Below are 22,506 nucleotides of genomic sequence, written 5' to 3' on the forward strand. Positions count from 1 at the left end.
AAATCTTAATAGAAGGTATGTTAAAACACCATACTTTTCCTTAAAGGTTATATACAAGAAAATGCAATCGAAGTGTTACATAAAGGTACCATTTTAACTACTTCCTACCCGGCCGGGTGGGCGCTCTCCCCTTCTGAGTGGACGTTCACCCGGACACGGCGCATCTCCGATCGCAGGAGGGCTCTGCGATTGGCCCCCCTGATCACATGACGGCCGTGATCAATGACAGCCGTCATGTGATGTAAACACAGCTGGTTGCTAGGCGATCAGCTCTCCTCACACGGAAGTTGTCGCTGAGGAGAGGAAAGGGGATCGCTGCAGCCGGCTGATGATCAGTGAGTATGAGCTGTTTTTTACAGCTTTTTACTCACTGATCACCAACCTAGTGTCAACACACATGTCCCCATACAATGTAAAACACACACATGTCCCTACATAATGTAAAACACACATGTCCCCACACAATGTCCCCAAAACACATATCCCCAAAACACATGTCCTCAAATAATAAAAAAAGCTGTCCCCCACATATGTCCCACTAAAATCACATGTCCCAATGATTATCTGCACACATATGTCCGTGATCACCTGCGCACATCTGTACATGATCATTTGCGTACATATGTCCATGATCACACAAACCAATTATTATACACTTAACGGGATTTTTTTTATCAAAAACATGTAGCAGAATACATTTTGGCTTAAATTTATGACAAAATTCGATTTTATTGGATTTCTTTTAAAACAGAAAGAAGAAAATATTGTTTTTTTTCAAAATTTCCGCTCTTTTTGCGCTTATATCGCAAAAAAAAAAATGGAGTCCTGAATAAATCCCACCAAAAGAAAGCTCTATTTGTGCGAACAAAATGATAAAAATTTCATTTGGGTACAGCGTAGCATGACTGAGTAACTGTCATTAAAAGTGCGAGAGCGCTGAAAGCTGAAAATTGGTCTGGGAAGGAAGGGGGCGAAAGTGCCCAGTATTGATGTGGTTAAGTTAGATTTCCTTATAATCATTCTAAAACTAGGAAACATTTGACATTTTATGTCAAGGTTTTTAAAACAACGTAAGTAGTTGCAATAGTAGGTGTGTTTCATTCCATTCCATTGAAATATATACAACAAAATGTTTTTAAAGCTGAATGTTAGGCAGCTTAAAGTGAATGTAAACCCAATTTCATCCTTTCTAAACTACTGCCATAGGGGTTATCTATAAGGATATACATGCCTCCTGCATGTATCTTTACCTGTCAAATGTCTCCCCTCTGTCTGTTATGAGACACGAAAAACTGCGATTCTGTGGGTGGTTCTGTTGTCTGGAGCTCGGTGGGTGGAGTCGTGATGTCAGTAGACTCCCCGCCCACCTCTACACTCCCCTTGTCAATATGTATTTTCTCCTGTGTATTTCTTACACTGAACTTCTGCTATGATCTCTAACATCCAGTGAAAAGACAGGAAAGTAACCACATGACTTCAGCATGCCCAATCATGCTGAGGTGTGGAACAGCCAATCCTTGCAGAGCTGCTGAAGAAAGAAGTGGGGGTGGGAATTAAAAAATAACGCATGTCTTAGGCTAGTGCACGAGAAATGTAAATCACCTGTCACTCACAGCGAGGAGGAGGATTTGACAAAGTTTTTCTCTGTTTGTCAAGATTTATCTCACTGAACAATAAAAGAGGATTGCTCAGAGCTGGATTAACTCTTCGTGGCAAGACTGGGCTCAAATGATAGGAAATCTTATACTCTACATTATGACATCAAAAAAAAAAAAAAAAATCGGGTTTACATCCACTTTAATACACAGATGAAATAATTTTCAAAAAAATAGTGACTCCAAGGCTCCTATGCTTTGGAATTATCTGGTATATATGAAACCCTATCCTAAAACTAGTAAAACTTGAACTATATGATTAATACAGACTAATCAAAAATGCTCTGTTTTAGGGAAGTGTGATAAACTATTGAAATACATATACTGTATGCCAACTGTCTCACCTACCTAAATATTTGAAATTCTGTTTTGCCACATTTGTGATCTAGGCACCCCTGTCAGAAAGCATAACTAGGCTGGTGATCTTACTTTTCCTCTTATTCAGTTAGGAAATACAGTTTGGTCATCGGTCCACCCCAATCTGTGATTGGACAATGAAGGACTATTAGCACACTGTTCTCCACTCCTGTAAGTATGCTACAGAAAGGAGCCTGAGAAAGCTGCATACATACATACATACTACCCTGTTTTCCCAAAAATAAGACCTAGCGTGATTGTCGGTGATGGCTGCAATATAAGCCCTACCCCCCAAATAAGCCCTAGTTAAAGTCCTTGTAGGTCTTATTTTCAGGGTAGGGCTAATTTTTGGGGAAACAGGGTAGGGCTTATTGGGGGGGGGGGTGTGGCCTACATTGCAGCCATCATTGTCAATCACGCTAGGTCTTATTTTCAGGGAAACAGGGTACATTGCAAGCTTGTTTGACAGGGTGACAAAATAGAAACACAGTTTGGAGGCAGGTACAGGAGTGTTGTCAGCCTATACCAGAAAGTGCCTGTGCAAAGATATTCAAGGCAGGGTCACCAAGTACTATTTTATTAAAAACTGCAGATTTACAAATGACAAAAAATGCTTTTTAAAGGACAGTAACTTGTTAATGCTTCAATGAAATATTAGTGTTTGGATTAACCATTTTAACTATATGCAACCCTTTACGTAATAGGTGGTAATTTGGTTTTGAGATCACATTTTACATTACATTTTAAATATATATATAATACAGTACTTTGAGCACAAATATAAATTCCTACGGGTTAAGAAGAATTATAATGCTAAAATTTCAAATCAGCCATATATAATATAATCAACATAGAGTGTTAAGCAAGGGAAGTTAAATAAACAAGCATCTAACAATTTTGACCTTTTTAGGTATTATCTAAGTTTGGAGACCACAACATAGAAAGAGAAAATAATTCTCCAAACACAAATTCCAGTTTAACTAAGCAAAATCTTGGCAAGGTGTTGATATTTTCACACAAATATTTGAATTCACTCATTTTCACAGTATAAAAAAAGTATAGTTCTAGCTGAGTGGTACAAGAGAAGCAAATCTACAAGAATGCATACAATAATTGTTGATTACTCCCCTATGATGACCAATGTTTAGGAATGATTATATTGAAAATTATGTTTAGTATAGGGAATGGCTACGAAATGCTACAAGAAGAACTCGGCTCTATCTAGACTATGACAGAAGCCTTGGAAGCAAATACATTGTGCTGAGAGCCAAGGATTAGGGGCTACTCTTTCCACATTAACTGCGGAGAAAGCAAAACCAGTGTACATAGCTTGGAAATTATAAAAGGAAGTAAATCTATCAAGGTAAATCCATTTGGGAATACAATTAAGCAGAAACTGGGGGAGAGCACAATAGGAGCCAGATTCTAAAAGGCCCCCGCCGTTGATTGACAATGGCCAGGCTTGCAGAGCCAGAAACAGCAGCGGACGAGGAAAAGAAATGAAAGGAGTAAATGTGATTTGTAGGAGACTCAGAACAGGAAAACAAATCAATGTAAATTCATTTCGGCTTGCGGGGATTCAGACATTTTCTTCTAGTCCATGGGTGAGCTGGGAATTCCAGGCCCCAGAGCAGCAATCTGGCCACTTGTGTCCTTTATGTGTCCTAACTTGTACAGTACACAGATGCCAACAATTAAATAGTCAGTGAACTTTGTGAGGGCCAGTGTATTGTACAGCCTGTACACACTCAAGCCAGGCTTCTAACCTTTGGACACATGTCCTTGGCTTTCACACTGCATGTTGTCTATCACTGCCCTTTTCTACATCACATTTTTTGAGCTGTTGGACAAATTAAAAATAGAGTATTTAGTATATCTGAATACACGTAAGTTTATTTTGCTTGTATTTGGATAAAAATGCAGAACATAAGACAACTAATAAATTATCTTTTTAAATGACAAATTAATTCAATAAGAAGAGAATGGAAGTCAGCTGGAACACAGCCAAGGAAGATCACTGCCACAGTGCAACTTCACAGAACACAATAAGAGAAGTCAAAGACGTACACGATAGACTGCAAATGAAGAAAAATGTGTAATAAAGTGCCCAAAGTTCAGAAAGCCAAAACACAAAGGGCTTTATTAAACATTTCTCTTCATTAATATTCAGAGCTATGCAAGAACATTACACGCATATGAATGGAAAACATGTTCAACAAGGAGTCTAAAACTTTAATAAATGTATAAGAACTTCAGTATATAAGAGGTGGACAAAATGTAACTAAAATTCACACCCTGATGGGCATACCAGATTTTGAAATATCTCCCAGAACTTCAACTAACTTCATTATATCTAATAGATAACATGGAAAATTGTTCATTTTAAAAACCTTGGCAATTGGGAAACAGTTGTTTTTTTTATTCTGAATTTCCTCTAAACATTTTTGGGATGTGTGATGCAAACAATTAAAATATATATATATATATATATATATATATATATATATATATATATATATATATATATATATATATATATATATATAAAAGGAAAATACTGAACTGTAATGTTTTTCTGTGACAAGTGAAGCATTTCTTCAGTCTTCAAACCTCAAGTGACCAGGCTGCAACACTGACTTTGTAACAGTTACTAGGTAAGAGTATGCAGCAGGATGATCTACATGAGCCTACAGGTGGCAACACAGTAAAGAACTGCATAGGCACCAGGGTTTACATGATTATATAATCATGGTGAGTAATGCAGAGTACACAGTATGAGTTTTTTTCTCCCTGCTGAGCTATTGTGTTCTGACAATCTGTCGCAGGCCTGATGAAGGGATCTGGCATGGCTCCGAAATGTTGCTTTCTGCTGTAATGATGAGATCGCTGATTAAAGCTTTGGACTCATTTTTGGAGATCTTGGTGTGCTGGTGATATCACTCTCTCTGACAATCTGTAAGTCCCTCACCAAAGCCTTTTCATCATACATATGGTGTGTACAGATAAAATGTGCACAGAGCAATAACATTATATTCCCTAAGAGGCTCCAGCAGCACCACTTACACCTACAAGTTGTAACACAAGTCAACATGACCTAGTACTTAAAATCAAAGTACCAGCATAATAGATTATCTTCCCCTTTTCTGGACAGAATAATACAGAATGATCTTGAAACTCAGCAGGCCTCTAAATATTTTTTTGCAGCAAGAACAAGTGCTTTAATCCAGCTGGCTGGTGATACTGTTTCCGGAAGTGTCTTTAGACCACTGGCAAGAACAGTGTTTACTAACCCTCTCTTAAAGTTCCAGCAGCTGTACATATTTGCTTTTCATGTTTGCATACTGTATATGAGATTACCTGCAAAATATACACTGTTGGTGAGACTCAAAGACAGGTTTGGGAAAGACTGCTCTAGAATATTTCAATGAATTTACTACATGACTGGACTTATGGCTTGAATGTTCTTGTATATGTACCCTCCTTCTTGGAAGGGTGGGAGGGAGAGTTGATGAAGTTGTGCCGCATCCCAGATGTATATGTCCTTTACCAATGGGAGAATTTTTAAGTTCGCATTTTATTTTTTAGACCCTTTACCTGTCTACTCAACACAAAGTTAAATTTAATTAAAACATACACACAATCTGGGTTTGGAAAAATATTTTTATTTATATTAAAGACTACAGCCAACTTTCTGTACTGTTAAAAAAGGGTTAAATATATTCAGGAAAATAACAATAAGTGTGTCACAAACAGAACTAAAAGGAGCCAACAGAACCCTACTGTCACATACCTGGTGGAGGTCGAGCTGTAGAAGGGGCTTCTTTTGCACCTCTTCTCCAACACCCCTGGTAGTGGTGACAAGAGGTGTGGGGACTCAGAGTGGCATGAGTGCTGATGTAGCAGGCAATACAAAGTGACACTTGATCAGTGGACAGGAGAGAATCCAGGACATAAGCCAAAAGGTCATCAACAGTCGGGCATCAAGGTACAGGAACATCAGTCAGAGGTAGAGTCAGTTTACAAGTTGGTGTCAGTTCACATCAGGGCAGCAAAGTACAGGAGTGAAACGCAGAAACAGAAAAAGGGTATGAGCCAAGGTCACAACAGGTAGGGAAGAATCCAAAGACAGGTCAGAAGCATTCAAGGCCGCACATGTGAAGGCTAATATAGCAGGTCAGAGCACAGGTAAAACAGGAACTAGCTGAAGACTAGTGATAGGGTTGAAATAATGACTTAGAGTTCCACTTTAATTGTTTCTGTTTTTTCTTACCTGTGTACGTATCAATTGTTCTATTTAAATTGTTTATGCTCCTTTCTTAGCTGTGTACGTATCAATTGTTCTATTTAAATTGTTTGTGCTCCTTTCTTACCTGTGTACGTATCAATTGTTCTATCAATCTGTATCTAGATGGAATTTGGAACTGCTGAATAATCATTACATGTTCGCTGATGAGAAACTCTTTGTACCTTAACCTCATTTGGTAATGCCGATAAGATTACTGCTTTTGGAACTGCCTATAAAAGAAGTAAAGGGAGCAGTCCTTTTTTGGGATGCTCAGAACTGTGATACAGACATACCTGACTCCGTGTCATGTTTCTTATAGAAGCAATAATTTGGAAAAGCAATATAAACTATAAGCAACTTATTTAAAAGTTGAACCTAACACTAGTAATCTGTTCATGTCACAATCCAGCTTAAATTGCCTAATGCCAGTGCGGGCATGCTAATACATTTGCACGTTCTTGCTAATGCATGTCTTGCAGTGAGCCTTTGCTTGAAATATGAGCATGCACATGCAATAGTCTTACTGGTGGTGTTCACAGGGGACCCCCTCCTGGGGTTTCAACTCAGCTCCAATTCAACCCTAGGTCTAAGATACTGGCAGATGCAGTAGGAAGATTCAATAGAACCACGGGCAGTGATGGCCAGGAAACGGCTTATGAGGAAATGGAGGAAGCAGGTTAAGGAACTGAAGAGAAATGCTTGGATGTGCCTGGATACAAGGACTTAGAGGGTTAGACTTTGACAAATACCAGGAATAGCTGAGCTCAGCTACAGAGGCCCAGAGGGGCAGAGTTTGGCATATAGAACACATACCGGGAATAGCTGTGCCCAGCTGCAGAGGTTTGGAGTAACAGAGTCTGGCAAATGGAGTATCACTACCATCACTAAATGACAGCTTCATGTCTGCCAACTTGTTTCACATTATAAACAAGCCGATGGTGATGCTAGGTTTCACAGGCATCTGTCCATGGAGTGCTTGGGCCTTTTAAAGATTTGCCTGAGTGACATGGACACACCTGAATGGCCACAGCTGTGAGACTTGGGGTAAAACCCAGAAGTTTGTGTGCCTACACACCTACAAGATGCCACTGAAATGGGGAAGGTAAGTAGCCTCTAGACAGGGCCACAACCATCAAAACCTGATCAGTGACTTATTTCATATTTTGCTAAAATGGATTAAAAACTCAATTTCAATTAAAGCCCAACATCAGCTACATTGTTTTTTTTCTGGTTTGGATTAAGGGGTGTGTTACAATATCTGTTTATCTGTTGACTTTTAATGCTGTCTGTATCCATATTTGTAAGGGTGTCAGCAAAACAGGAAGTGAGTGAAAACCTTACAAATGGGGACGCAGACAACATTTAAAACCTTTTCAGAATTGGGGTGGTGAAACACTTTAATTTTAAAGTTTGGTGGAATTTGAAGCTAAATTTAAGGCTTGTTATAGTATAGTATAAAGTGCTGGCTCTCTAATGCATGGTATTGCAGCATCTGCGAGGAGGAAGGATGTTGCACTACCACACATGTACAGGGTGACTTTTCCATCTTGCCTTTTGCCATAACTCTGTTGGATTCAAGTCTGTTGGTCATGTATTCAGACTAAAAAGAGCTGTAATTTAATATTATAAGCTGTATAAGTTCCACCTTGCTAATCCAATATCTATCAATCCTATGGTTGAAAGGCAAGCAGTCAGCATACAAAGTTTGCAGTTTTAGGAAGTCAATTTCTATGACATAGTTGATGGAAGTTTTTGAAGCTGCAGGCACACTCTATACTGCTGTCATGAATCTGTTTTTTCCATGCTAAGCTGCTACTGTAAGTCATATTATCAAAAGCCATATAGAGATGCAGCATCACATCCATTTAGATGTCCGCAAGCTGTCACAGCCCTGGTTCATGACAGCAATAGTGAATCAGGGACAGTGAAAAAAGGTACCAGCAAAAGAAAGATGGATGTTAAATCATATCTACATTGTCATGGGTATTGTGAAAGTGCTGTGCCCTGCCACAGTGTAAAAAGGGTTTTCTACCACCCAGGATTCTCATCCAGGCAGGTTGAAGGTCTTTAGGGTAGTTGTTTTATTCAGAGGAAACTGTTTTTTCAGTTTCCTCAGCGATTCTAAAACTCAGTTTGGGACCTGGAGTCGAGAGACTTCATAGAGATTTGGAGGGCATGAAGTCTGCTATTCTGGGTCCAGATTTTGTGGACAGCCAGCACACTCATTGGGCAATTGTGTGTAGGGCTTTTAGTAGAAGCATGACTATGGTTCAGGGCTCCACCCCAGCAGACAGGTCTCTGACCAGGTGTCAGGAGGCTCCACCTAGGATACAGGTGGGAGCCATTAAAACAAGGGGCTGCCAGGTACATGCACTGAGTTTGTACAAAGACTCTCTTAAGTATAAAGACAAAAGGCCCTGAAGTGTGAGGCCAGAGAAGCAGTGCTGCGTGTGTAAGCTGGTAGGCTAATGATTGGAAAACTCCCATATGGGAAAAACGTGATTCATTGAACTTTTTTTAAAAATAAATTGGCAAGTGAAGCCCTAAAAAAGGAAGAATTAAGCAAGTGGCTGTGTCCTTAATGCACTACCATTTGAAGCTGGTTCACAGCAGGGTTTTTTTAAGTTTGTGCATCTCTTGATTGGCCAGTGGGGAGTGACACGGTCCTTCACATGCACATGGGAGTCAGTCCTTCCAGCACAGCTAGGATGCATATTGAGCTATTCATCCAAAATACCAAAAGTACATGTCTCAGTCAGTGCCCAGGCAAGGTCATCCAGCCCAGGGCAAAGATGTCAAACTGCTCCCGCCACCCTATGATGTGCAAGTTTAGGGGATCCTACACCCAGCAGTCACCCTCGCATGTCAAAATCAATGCTGCTATCACTACTCCTGTCAGCCTTATAACAGGAGGAAGGCACCCCCATCCCTATAGTAAACTATTGCACCCAGGGCAGTTTCACCTCCCTCCCACCCCTGGTCTCAGTTGGTAATGTTATTGGGGAAGAAAAATAAAATATCTGTGGGCAATCCCAAAAATAAGCCTTATCCAGGGAGCACTTATATTTGACACAAGGTAGTTACATACACATGTGGACTTTGATATAGCCGATGAACTGAATATAGGGGGGTCAGTTTGTTTATCAAAAAGTATCCAAAATGATGTATGAATGACTGTTAAAGTCATTTTTTTGATTTTAATAACAAACATGTTAGATGTAGCACCCTCCTAGGTAGGTGGTAGGATAGTTAGATCGCTGTTAGATTGTGTTTTTGGTAAACGGTGGCTTGTGGGCAGTGTGGCTGCAATTACTTGGTAGGTAAAAGCATATTCTGCTCACTGTACCCAGTGAAGCTGTAATCTGCTAGTTAGGTCTGCTCAGTGTGTTCATCTGCTTCCAGTCTGGTCTATAGCTTCTTCTGTATCCAAGAGACTTGAGAAGTTTCTGAATAGTAAGTGTAAAGCTATCTAGATGGCAGCTGGAAGATTGGAAAGGGGCATCCATTTGTCCTTGGGCCTTGTGACTACAGACATTGGGAAGATCTTTGGGAGCTTGTGCTCTAGTTAACCCTCTGGTACCTAGTATAGTCATCTGTGGGTCTATTAAAGAGGACACCGGTTGGTGCCCTGAAGAGCTCTGTCCAGATATTGTCCACTAAAGAGAAGGGACTTTACTTTATTTGTTCTACTACTACTACTACTACTAAGCAGAAAGGAAGATTAAGTCCTCAGTTGTACATAGTTCTTACCTTGGAGTATCCCACCACATCCCTGATCCCTATCCAAGTTCTCCAAAAATGAAAAAAACAAAAACAACATCCCCTAGACTGTTTTTGGGCGGAAGAGTGAATAAGCCTGTTGTGTGCCTGGCTGCAGGGCTGAAGTTGGGAAGGCCTGGACAAGTAATTCCTGCGGCTCCTACGGGAGTAGCTGTACATATACTTACCTGGACCCCAAACCTCCTCTTTTTAGGTCCTCTGTGGGCACTCCTGGGTCCTCCTCTTCTCGGTGTGCCACCATAGGAAGCTGCTTCTTATGGTGGCACACCTGCGAGCCCAATCCTGAGCCATGCTGCCTGTGTCCATAAAAACTCACAGTGCAACTCAGCCCCACCCCCCCGCCAAAGGCTCCTGCTGCCTCAGCAATACCTGTGAGACCAGTGAGAAGTGAGAAGAGAGAACCGCTGCAGATGGACACAGTGCTGGATCGAGTGAGGATTCAGGTAAGCATTGTGGAGGGTGAGAGGGTAATAACTTTTACCTAAATGTTTTTTAGCTTATTGCAGGGAATGCTTAAAGGTATAAAAATATTTAGGCTTTAGAACCACTTTAAATAGTTTAAAATAGGTAGCTTTATACAAAGTGCAGTAACTCAGAGATTGTTAAATAAGAGCTGGAGTTTAACTGATTGCTAAGAATAAATGCACATCATTGCTGTTGGTTCAGCCTAAGTTGTCATGAGCAGGGCCCTCTGAACCCTGGCACTGTATTTATCCTCTATAATAATATTAATATAGGGAATCTATTTAAAACCCCATCTGGATTCAGATCAGGTGCTCAGACCTATCCCTTGATCCTCTCAAACTGAGCCCATTTTCATTACCTATTCCCTTAACTGTTACTGCTCATTTGCGATCATAAATGATCGGCTACTGTGAGCTGTGTCTGTATAAACCATTTGTTACCAAAAGTTTACAGAGCACAAAATCTTTTAGCAATGAAGAAGACTTTAGCTTACACAAGCTAATGGACTGTAAAGAATTTGAAAAACTCACATTACTATAAAATTGACAAAATATAAGAATTCCCTAATGCCGTTTGATTTTTTTTTTTTTAAAGGAAGGGCAAGACTGGACGCATCAAGCTGTTTTTTTTTTCAGGCTCTCTTTTTTTAAAGAATATGTGCATTGTAACAAAAATACTGTATATTTAGGAAATGTTCATTTATATTCAATTTCAACAACTACTTAAAATCTAGCAACACAAATATACCACTGTGCATTGCTTTTTAAATATGCAGTTAGAAAGATAAACTAAACAGGAAAGGAAATTTTATATTTGACTGTTACCATGAGTGTTACATAATATAGTTTCTGATGAAGGGTTGCTAGAGGTGTGGAATAGAAAAGATATTTGATGCAGGGGGAACACATATGTTGAAAAGTTCTGATGTTACAGAACACAACACACATTGGGGTTAATATGCTAAAACTAGATAGTACAAAATCGGGTGCAGTTCTGCATAGAAACCAATTAGCTTCCATTTTTTTTGTCAAAGTTTAATTGAACAAGCTGAAGTTAGAAGCCAATCGGCTACCATGCACAGCTGCACCAGATTTTGCACTCTCCAGTTTTCATAAATCACCCCCACTTTCTTACTGGATCAGAGAAGAGAGTAAATAAATAAAAGACTTTAGCAACATAGTCGATGAAATCTGTATATCTATCAATAACTGGAATTTGCTTTTTACATGCAGCACTCATTTTCTTTTCTTTTTTTTCTTCAGCCCACTGTGTGGTGCACAAGAAAAAACATCAAAGTAAACCAAGAAAGTTAATGTGATCACACACAAAAAAGTGCACAGGGGTGTGTTGATTGGCCCCTCCCACTCCTCATGATTATCCGAACGCGACCAATGAGTACTGGGTGGGAGGTTCCTCCAAATAGAGAACCCCAATGCAAGGGAGGAAGGAACCTGATCGACACACACTTACTCCTCCTATACTTCAGGGTAGGCCCGAATACCCCACCCTAGCTTAGCCCATGAGGAGTTGTGCATTATAAAACTGTGGTGTTATAGCCAAATGTCCTTTCTTACCATGAGGTCCAACACCCAAGAGATTCTCAGCCATTCCCACATGCAGCACTAATGCACCCTTAAAGGAACAATAATGCTCTGACCACATCAGTGTATTTCACATTGTGGATAGGTGTAATATTGAATTCTCAATAGGTTGGTCATCACATGAGTACCTTTCTAATTGCTTACCCCCCGCCCCCAGGGTTTGGTGAGGTAGAGGTTTCCATCCCTTGATCAACTGCTCGATGTTATCAGTATTGTTGTCCTCACAGATACTTGTCGAAGTAGGTCTTGGAATCCATGAAACACATTGCAGACATCAAATGACCAACATACAGGACAAGAGTTACACCAATAGCAAATAATAAAGATCTGGATTGATAGGGAATGGTTATAGTCTATGGGTATGGTCCACTAAGGCTCTGTGTGGGCAAATTAATGTTCAATAGTGTGGGATTCCTCCTATCCCCCCAGAGCACCTTCCAGGTTATCCACCCTCCTCCCTCTTTTTCCCTCTCATCATTCGAAGCCCACTGTATACGTCTATTCTCTCCTACTTCCCTAAGAATTGCTGTGATTTACCGGCCCCCTGGACCACTATCGACTTTCCTTGATGAGTTTTCTGCCTGGCTACCCTACTTTCTCTCTTCAGAAATTCCCACAATCCTTCTCGGTGATTTCAACATCCCTGCTAATACAAACACTCCTGCTACTTCTAAACTTCTTAGTCTAACTTCTTCATTTGACCCGAAGCAATGGGTACAGGCTTCTACTCACTCTGATGGTAACACCCTTGACCTTGTATTCTCCTACCTATGCACTCCATGCAACTTCTCAAACAATCCTTTTCCTCTCTCCGACCATCACCTTATTAGTTTCTTTCTCCCCCTGTCTTCCACCACCTTTCCCTCCAATCGCCTAACCATCACCCGTAGAAACTTTCGCAACTTCAACTCCTATCTCCTCTATTCTGCTACTGACCACCTCTATGAAAAAATCTCTCCCCCGTCCTGCCCCAACCAAGCCACGTCCATCTACAATAAATCTCTGTCCTCCACCCTGGACTAGCTCGCTCCCCTTACAACCCTACAACCCTGGCAAACAGATGACACTAAAATTCTCAAAAAATGTAGTCGCGCTCTTGAGCGTCTTTGGCGCAAGACTAAGTCTCTCAAAGACTTCAACCAATACAAATCTGCCCTCCAAATATACTATTCTTTCCTCCACACTGCCAAGCAAACCTATTTTACAACTCTTATTAACACCTTCTCATCCAATCCCCGTAAACTCTTCTCTACCTTCAACTCTCTACTTTGTCCTCCCCCGCCTCCACCCACTGACTTACTCACTGCCCAGGAAATCGCTAATCACTTCAAAAACAAGATTGATACAATCCGCGATGAAATCTCCACTCTACAGGTGTCTCCCCCAGCTAAGACCCCATGTCAACAGGTACAACTGACACTCCCCCTATTCAAATCTGCTACTACAGACGAAGTTGCTAAACTCCTTTCTATCGCCCACCTAACCACCTGTTCCCTGGACCCTATTCCCTCTCAAATGCTACGGTCACCCTCTGACCCCATCTTACACTCTCTAACACACATCTTCAATCTCTCCCTCACCTCTGGCATCTTCCCCAATGCTCTAAAACATGCACTGGTCACCCCCATACTTAAAAAGCCGTCCTTGGACCCTACCAATCTTAACAACCTACGCCCTATCTCCTTGCTCCCCTTTTCCTCTAAACTCCTTGAACGCCTGGTTTACAACCAACTGAGCGACCACCTCATTAAAAACAACCTTCTGGATCCCCTTCAATCTGAATTTCACCCTCAACACTCCACAGAAACTGCTCTTTTAAAACTCACAAATGACCTACTAACTGCAAAAACCAACGAACACTATCCTATACTCCTACTTCTGGATCTTTCAGCTGCCTTTGGCACGGTTGACCACCCCCTCCTCCTCAAAAAACTTTACTCCCTCGGTCTCCGTGACTGTGCTCTTCAGTGACTCTCATCCTACCTATCCCAACGCACCTTTAGTGTCACTTACAATTCTACTTCCTCCACTCCTCTTCCCTTCCCTGTCGGGGTCCCCCAAGGTTCTGTTCTTGGACCTCTTCTATTTTCAATCTACACCTCTTCCCTGGGTCAGCTGATAGCCTCTCACGGCTTTCAATATAATTTCTATGCAGATGACACACAAATCTATCTCTCCACCCCTCAACTCACTCCATCAGTCTCCTCACGCATCACTAACTTACTAACCGACATATCTGTATGGATGTCACACCACTTCCTCAAACTCAACTTGTCCAAAACCGAGCTTATAATATTTCTTCCCCCACGTGCCTCTTCCCCTGACTTCTCTGTCAAGAGCAATGGCAAAATCATCCACCCGTCCCCACATGTCAGGGTGCTAGGTGTTATCCTGGACTCTGAACTCTCCTTTCGGCCCCACATCCAATCACTTTCTAAAGCTTGCCGCCTCAACCTCCGCAACATCTCTAAACTACGTACCTTTCTAACCAATGAAACCACAAAGCTCCTGATTCACTCCCTGGTTATCTCTCGCCTCGACTACTGCAACTCCCTTCTCATTGGCTTGCCTTTAAATAGATTATCCCCCCTTCAGTCCATCATGAATGCTGCTGCCAGACTCATCCACCTTACAAACCGCTCAGTGTCTGCTACCCCTCCCAGCCAATCCCTCCATTGGCTACCACTCACCCAATGAATTAAATTCAAAATACTAACAATAAGTTACAAAGCCATCCACAACTCTGCCCCCAGCTACATCACTAACCTAGTCTCAAAATACCAACCTAATCGCCATCTCCGTTCCTCCCAAGACCTCCTGCTCTCTAGCTCCCTCATCAGCTCCTCCCATATCCGCCTCCAGGACTTCTCCCGAGCCTCGCCCATCCTCTGGAATTCCCTACCCCAATCTGTCAGACTGTCTCCAAATTTATCCACTTTTAGGCGATCCCTGAAAACTTTCCTCTTCAGAGAAGCCTATCCTGCCTCCATCTAACAATTGCACTATTTTCTCCATTAGCTCATCCCCCACAGCTATTACCCTTTTGTATAACTTGACCCTGCCTCCTAGCTTGTAAGCTCTAACGAGCAGGGCCCTCCGATTCCTCCTGTATTGAATTCTATTGTACGCGTACTGTCTGCCCTAATGTTGTAAAGCGCTGCGTAAACTGTCGGCGCTATATAAATCCTGTATAATAATAATAATAATAATTGCCTCCAGTGAATAATAATACTTCTCGCCAGCGACTACATTTTATTTACTGAAAAATAACATTATCTATTTTCCATAGAACACAGTTATGTGAAAACTGTATGAATGATTATTATTATAGGTATTTATATAGCGCTGACAATTTATGCAACACTTTACATATATATTGTACATTCACATCAGTCCTTGCCCTCAATGAGCTTACAATCTAAGGTCCCCAACTCAAGGATGAACATAAAAAAATAGACCCCCTTAGTGTTCCCAAGGATCAAATTAAATGCACTTTTCACTGATTTGTACACTTGTACTTTCATCTTCTCACTTAGAAAATCCCAATCTCTTTCATTTGTCACAATACAGTCTCTGCATACAACATGCTTTATACTTTTCTGTTTATTATTGTGCCTTAGCACCTGTTATCTCTCATACAATAGAAGAAGATTGAAGAACAGTGGCATTTTTTTGTTTTAGACCTCTAAAAGCTACAAACCCTTACATTTTAATCTTTAAGACTCATTTCAACCAATACGACTAATTTCAATAAAATGTCTATTTCCTGTAAAAAGTTAACAATCTTTTTATGGTCAATGTAGTCACATAGTTGTTAAAATTTTAAAATTGTTGGATGGGGTTTCATTGCAATTCTCCAGATAATTAATAAAAAGGTAATTTGTTCCGTCTGCATCATTTAGCCTTAATTGAGTAAAACAGACAATGCAATTATATGATAATGAACTTTTTTGTACTACCATATCAATAAATTAGGATTTCACTTTTCATTGTATCTCTAAATACAGAATGTGATTTCACAAAATTACGCATAAACAAAACCACAGTTTTTTCTTTCTTTTTTTTTATCTATCACCTTTAAAATCTTCAAGTGTTTGCATGAATTTGACCAGGTGTTAGTTGAAGTGGTGACCTGATAGCAGTGTAGCTTTTAACCTCTCCTGAGTGATCACAGCCCTGCTGAAAATGATCTCTCTGCAAGAAACAGGTCAGATTTAATTTATGCTCTACTGTCTAAAGTGGCAAGAGAGAGTTCCCTGACATGTTCTCAAGGCGTCTCCCATCCATCACAAGTAGGGGCATGGATAAGATATAAGTGAGGTGACCAACCATAGCACATGATTCAAATCAGCCTAGCATTGATTAATTGGGTTCAATCCCAGTTTTGAGATTACAACAACTGTTGTTCCCCTTCACCTCGGAGCGACGGGCCTTTAAAGGGAAAGTATCCATTTCCTCCACGCATGACATTCATTAAGGAGGATCAAATCCCATTATTGTTTAAATGCTGGATGAAATTTGGACAAACTCAATTTACTCAAGATGTGCTTAAGGTAGAGTAGAGAGCAAGCGCAAAGAACCCTTGGTCTTCTCCCTGATGTCCGAATCTGTTTCCATTTAGCTGTGACCAGCACATTCTTTGCTTTCTCAATGTACAGCTTCATATGAGGTTTCTGTGGCGGTTTAATATTACCCAGGTCAAGTTGATGTATCTGTATCAATGGCTACTAATTATTGGATAGTAAGCTCTGGAAGAGCTGCTGTTAGATAACTTGCAGCCATTTTTATGCTCAGAAGATCTGCTTCTTAAAAATACAACAGCTTTTTGGTTAGGGATGAGTATAGTGGGCTAAAATCTTATATTGTGTATCCAAAAAAAAATATCTACATGCATCATTGTACATGCTATGTCACTAAAATTAATATAAGTGAAACTCCACATGTAGAAAAGGTTTGTCTGCAGAGAAATAATTATAGAGCATGAACAGTTAAGAAATTGTAAGCAATATCACTTAAAGCAAAGTAAACAGCTATTAAAGAATAATATATACAGGAAGTGCAGCGCTAAAGCAACAAATAAAATTAAATTAAATTGCATAAATCTTAAATCACAGAATGTATGACATGCAGAAATTATATTGAAAAAATCGCATATCAAGAGTCCATGTAATTGGTGATGAATACAAAAATCCTCATCCGTGCTCCGTGTAGCAAAACACACTTCAAATGAAGAAAGGTGATAATCCTTAAACCAGAGAGAGTCCTGCTCCACACCCAGTGTAAGTTAGTACAACCTGCTTACTACCTAAATTGTGACCACTAGATTATAGGTGGTCCAGCTGAGCATAGGGAAATAGGTCTCCCCAAAACCCGTATGCTGATTTTATCTGGAACTCTTGTAAGTGCAATTATTCACTTTATATTGGTTCTTTGACATACTGCACTATGGAAGCGCTTTTCTTTCTCATTCCCGAGTTCCGTGTGAGCAGTGAGGATTGAAGAGATCATATTAGGTTTTGGGAAGACCTATAAATTTTAAGTGGATCTAAAGGCAAAATAAAAAATGATATAAGATGCAGCCTGTTGCTAGCGTTAACAAAGCAGTCTTTGTTTTTCTGAGTCCCCAATGTAACATAGTTCTTTGGCCTGTTGATCCTGCTGTTATTTTTCAACTTCTTTTAACAGACTAAGGGCCCTTTCACACTGGGGCGGTGTGCAGGCGCTATTGCGCTAATAATAGTGCCTGCAAACTGACCCGAAAGTGCCGCTGCTTTGTCTCCAGTGTGAAAGCCCCGAGGGCTTTCACACTGGAGCAGTGCGCTAGCAGGACGGGAAAAAAAGTGAAGGAGCGGAGTATATACCGCTCCTGCCCATTGAATTCAATGGGACAGCGCGGCTATACCGCCGGCAAAGCGCCTCTGCAGAGGCGCTTCGCGGTGGTTTCGAACCCTTTCTCGGCTGCTAGCGGGGGGTAAAACCGCCCCGCTAGCAGCCAAATACCGACGGTAAAGTGCCGCTTAGAGTGGCGGCGCTTTACCGCCCCCGCCGCCCCCGCCCCAGTGTGAAAGGGCCCTAAGCTGTCCAACAAAAGTGGCAGTTAGAGTAATGAGACAAACCATTGACCACTGACAAAGCTGCTTACAACTATTAGATTATATTCCTTTAGTTAAAACCTTTATCTAAAAAGGAAAAAAAAACTGTTTATCCAAATGTTTGAAAAATGCCATTTGGACTTAGGCTTTAATTTGTTCGTCAAGGGGAGGGAAAGAAAGGGGCCCAGCATACATAGTGTAGCACAATTTAATAGAAAGTAGAAAATAGTTCATATTAGCTTTAATTTTCTATTAAATTGTGCTACACTATGCCTGCTTGGTGCCTTTCTTTCCCTCCCCTTTTCTATTCTAGAATGTGGATTCCCAGTCCACAGTAAAAGGAAGCCTTGCAAGCACCCATAGTGTCAGCCAGTCTCACAATAATTGACATTCATTCCTATACCTCTGGGAATAAGACTTTTTTTTAGCTGTTAAGTCCATCTTAATCAACAAGTTAATTTACCACAATCACTCTAGACATAGCTCCTGTCCAAGGGTGTCTCCATTGCTTCTCCGTAGATAGAGGAGCCACCATAAAATAGGAAGTGTGCTACTGGCTGGATCACCATGTGAAAATAATGGAAAAAAATAAAAATTGAAAATGTATGAAGCCACTAAATCTAAGGATTGAAATATATTACTTTTTGTCTTCGGGTTTTGATATACTTTGAGGATCCTTTCACATCTGTGTGCTCCACTCCATTTAGTGGGGGATCTGTGAACAGATAACCTTCTGAATATCAGCAGAATGGAATGAATTTCACTTTTTTGATATCCATACTCGTTCTTTTTATGTCTGCATTTTGACAGTGGAGATTTGCAGACCTGTGTTGGATCTATGGACTGCCGGATGTAAAAAAACTTGTGTCTGTTTACATCAGTCAAAGAGCACAAAATCCGCACTCAGTGTAAATAAGGAAAAATAGTAGCCATTTAACAAACCGTGATGCCAGTTGATAAATAATAAAAAGAAAATAAGCAGCGCTTGAAATAATGCAACAATATATACCATTCAGTTGTACAAAAAAAATAGTAAAAAAGTGTCCATGTACAAAAAAGGACTCAATCTTAATAATGTAACACCAAAAAATCATAAACAGTCCATAAGTGCAAAACAATCCAATGAAGGAATGATCCATACAGAGTGAAAGTGTTTGTCACCAGCAACACCCTCACACTCAGGCTTCTTACCAGATGTTCAGGACCACAAATTGTCAATGGTCAAGCAAGCAGCAGCAATTTTAACCAGGAGGGTAACCGTCACATGGATCACAGATCATATAGGGGAGACTCACAATAAAAAACAAGGGAAACTCCCATAGTGAAGCCCATCATATTTACATCAGTCGACTTCCAAATCCATTATGTTTAGGACAAGTAGAAAATTAAGTCCCCAACCAAACCCCCAAAGCTTTTTACTGAACTTATGGTTCCAGAGGACAAGAACTCAGTCCTTTTCATGTTTTGTTTCCAAGCCTTGATGGACTCACAGGTAGGCACATGTACATGGCCATACATCCATTTACATCTGCGTGCCCACTGACTTATATGGAGCTACTGATCAGGTCCGCCTGATTGGAAAGCCCTTGTGAAAGGACCCTAAGGCTTAGATTCCCATGCTACCTAAGAGCAAGCTGTCATTTCTGTGCCTAATGAGAGTACCAATATAAGAAACGGTAGCAGTTGGTAGGGTTTTGTTCTAAAGTCAGGAAATACAAGCTCTTGTCAACCATGAAACTAGTATCACAGGAGCACACAGAGTAGAGTGTTCTGGTCAATAAATGTAGTAGCAGGTAACTTGCGCTGTCTGCTCTTAGACAGGACTTTTATTTTAAAGTGTATTCTATTTTTTTTTTGTTTCAAATACAATAGAGGGGTTAGTACCCGAGTCAGGTTGCAATTGTTTTTTATCCTCATAAGGGAGGTACACTCTTTCTATTTGTCCTGGTGATCACCATCACTTGACATAAAATGGGGGGAACCAACATTTTTGGTTGCCACCAGAACAGGATTAGAGGGGAAATCTTCCAAATGGGACACGAGTTCCGGTGAAAACTGTCTAAAAGGGATTTCCCTCACTTCCTGTTTTCTCTATAGGTGAGAAAGTGAAGGGAAATCTCCCTAATGGGACACTAGTGGAAAAAACTAACAGGTATTCCCCGCATTCCCTACTCTCAAAAAAGGAAATGTATGTCAGTTAAACTTTATGAACTTTTAACTGGCTAACAGGCTCAATTTAAAGATAATATTTAAAGAACACAGTTGTTTATGAAATATCATACTGAAAAAAAGAGAAAAAAGAATGAAACCACAGAACACTAGCATAGCATTGCAGCAAGCTGATAAACAGTGATATTATGCTGCTTTCCAGGTAAACATAACAAGGGAATTTGCTGAAACTGGAGGAGACAGAATCTGCAGCAGCATAGTAACCAATTGGCCTCTAACTTTAGCTGAGGCTAAAGTCCAGCTTTGAAAATGAAAGAAGATGATTGGCTCCAGATTCAGACTGCTCCAGTCTTAGTAAATTCCTCTCAAGGTGCCTAACTAAAACGCCTTTCCTATGAGTTCAAGTATCTTGTCTATTGGCTGATTGTTTGGGGGAATGTTAACAACTAAACAATATTTGTAGCTTAGCTGCTCAAAGCTTGCTTCTGATTGCTTACTTTGGGTTAGGCTGGTTGGTTACAGTATATTACTACAAAGAATCAGAAATGATGACGTTGTAACTTTAAGCAGCAGTGAAAAGGTGCAAGCCACATGAATTATTGTAATCACTTTCATATATTTTTAAAACTAATTGAAAACCTCTGTGCTGTGTCATCAGCAGGTAGTGTGGGTTCACTTGAGTCTTAAATCTAAGGAGTGCCTGGTATCCACCTGGTACCCCTCAATGAATTATGTGCTCCCAAAACAATACTTCACTGAGGAAATTTTGTAATGGTGAAATTTTTAAAGGTATAACAGAAGTGTAATGGATAGGAGAAGCCAAGGTCAGTGCAGGTGGAATAGGGTGGTGGTCAGCAGGTGGAGCCAAAGATGGCATAGGATCACAGTCAGTAGGTGGAAACAAAGTCAAGGCAGGCAACAAATGGGCATTGTTGGTAAGCACAGTCAAACAAAATATACTAAGATATGCAGTATGAAGACAAATACAGACAGTCCCCTAGTTACAAAAATCCGACTTACAAGCGACTCCTACGTAAAAACAGAGGGAGACAACAGGAAGTGAGAGGAAATCTACCCTAGGAAGGGAAATTCACTCCTGTAAGAGTTATTATGGGAAAAAGGTACCTCCACTGATTTATCACCAAGGCTTGTTTCCAAAACAACCCAATTTTTTCAAAATCCAATTGTCATTGGGACAGAAAGTGAGGTGAAATCTTCTGAACAGGGACACAGACAGCAAAACAAACATTACAGGGGTGATGATAACCATTCCCTATGCTATCCAAAAAGCTTAAAAATACATTTTTTGGTTGGAGCTACAATTAAAAAATGTACCTGTTCAGATTTACTAACAGATTCAACTTAAGAACAAACCTACAGACCCTATTTTGTTTATAACCCGGGGACCCCCTTTAGTCAAGTTCCATAGCCAAAGGTAAAAAGTCAAGCTGATATTAGGATGCGCTCAAGAAAACTGGATGTACCAAAGATACATGGGATTTCTAAAGTTGAAGAACTCCTGAAAGATCACCCAGCAAAGTTCTATCCCTGGAGTTCTTATGTAGTGGCTTCTTGGGTGATAGCACATGCATGCTTTGGGAACATGGACAGCAAATGGCCACATTTGCATTTTCTGTACAGGGTTTGATTTGTTGTTTCAGCATGTCTGTTAGTCTAAAGAGAATATTCTGCAGACATGAAGAGTTAAATTTGCGGAGAACTACAGATGACCCAAAACAGATCTTTGGAGCCTTGGATTCTCTTTCCTACTGAATAATTTGGCTGTTTTGGTAAGTTGAGGTCTGAGAAAAGGAATGAATGGAGAAAACAACAGCAGGTGTAGTAAATTTAGCAATAGCTTCCAGGTCCTTGATACTTGTGGACACAATTGTAGACTTTAAAGATAATTGTGTGATTTTTTATCATTTATACCTAAGAACACATTGCCATCAAGTGTTTATCTCTTGAAACAGTTCTGTATATAAAATCTTGTTTTATGGTGTGCCACAGGTAAGGGAAAGAAAAGGTTTAGGCTCTGTTTCCACTAGTGTGACTTATTTTGCGACTTGACACATGTCAAGTCGCATGACAAGTCAAAACCC

Source organism: Aquarana catesbeiana, linkage group LG01, assembly GCF_042186555.1.
Source record: "Aquarana catesbeiana isolate 2022-GZ linkage group LG01, ASM4218655v1, whole genome shotgun sequence".
NCBI classification, from domain to species: Eukaryota; Metazoa; Chordata; class Amphibia; order Anura; family Ranidae; genus Aquarana; species Aquarana catesbeiana.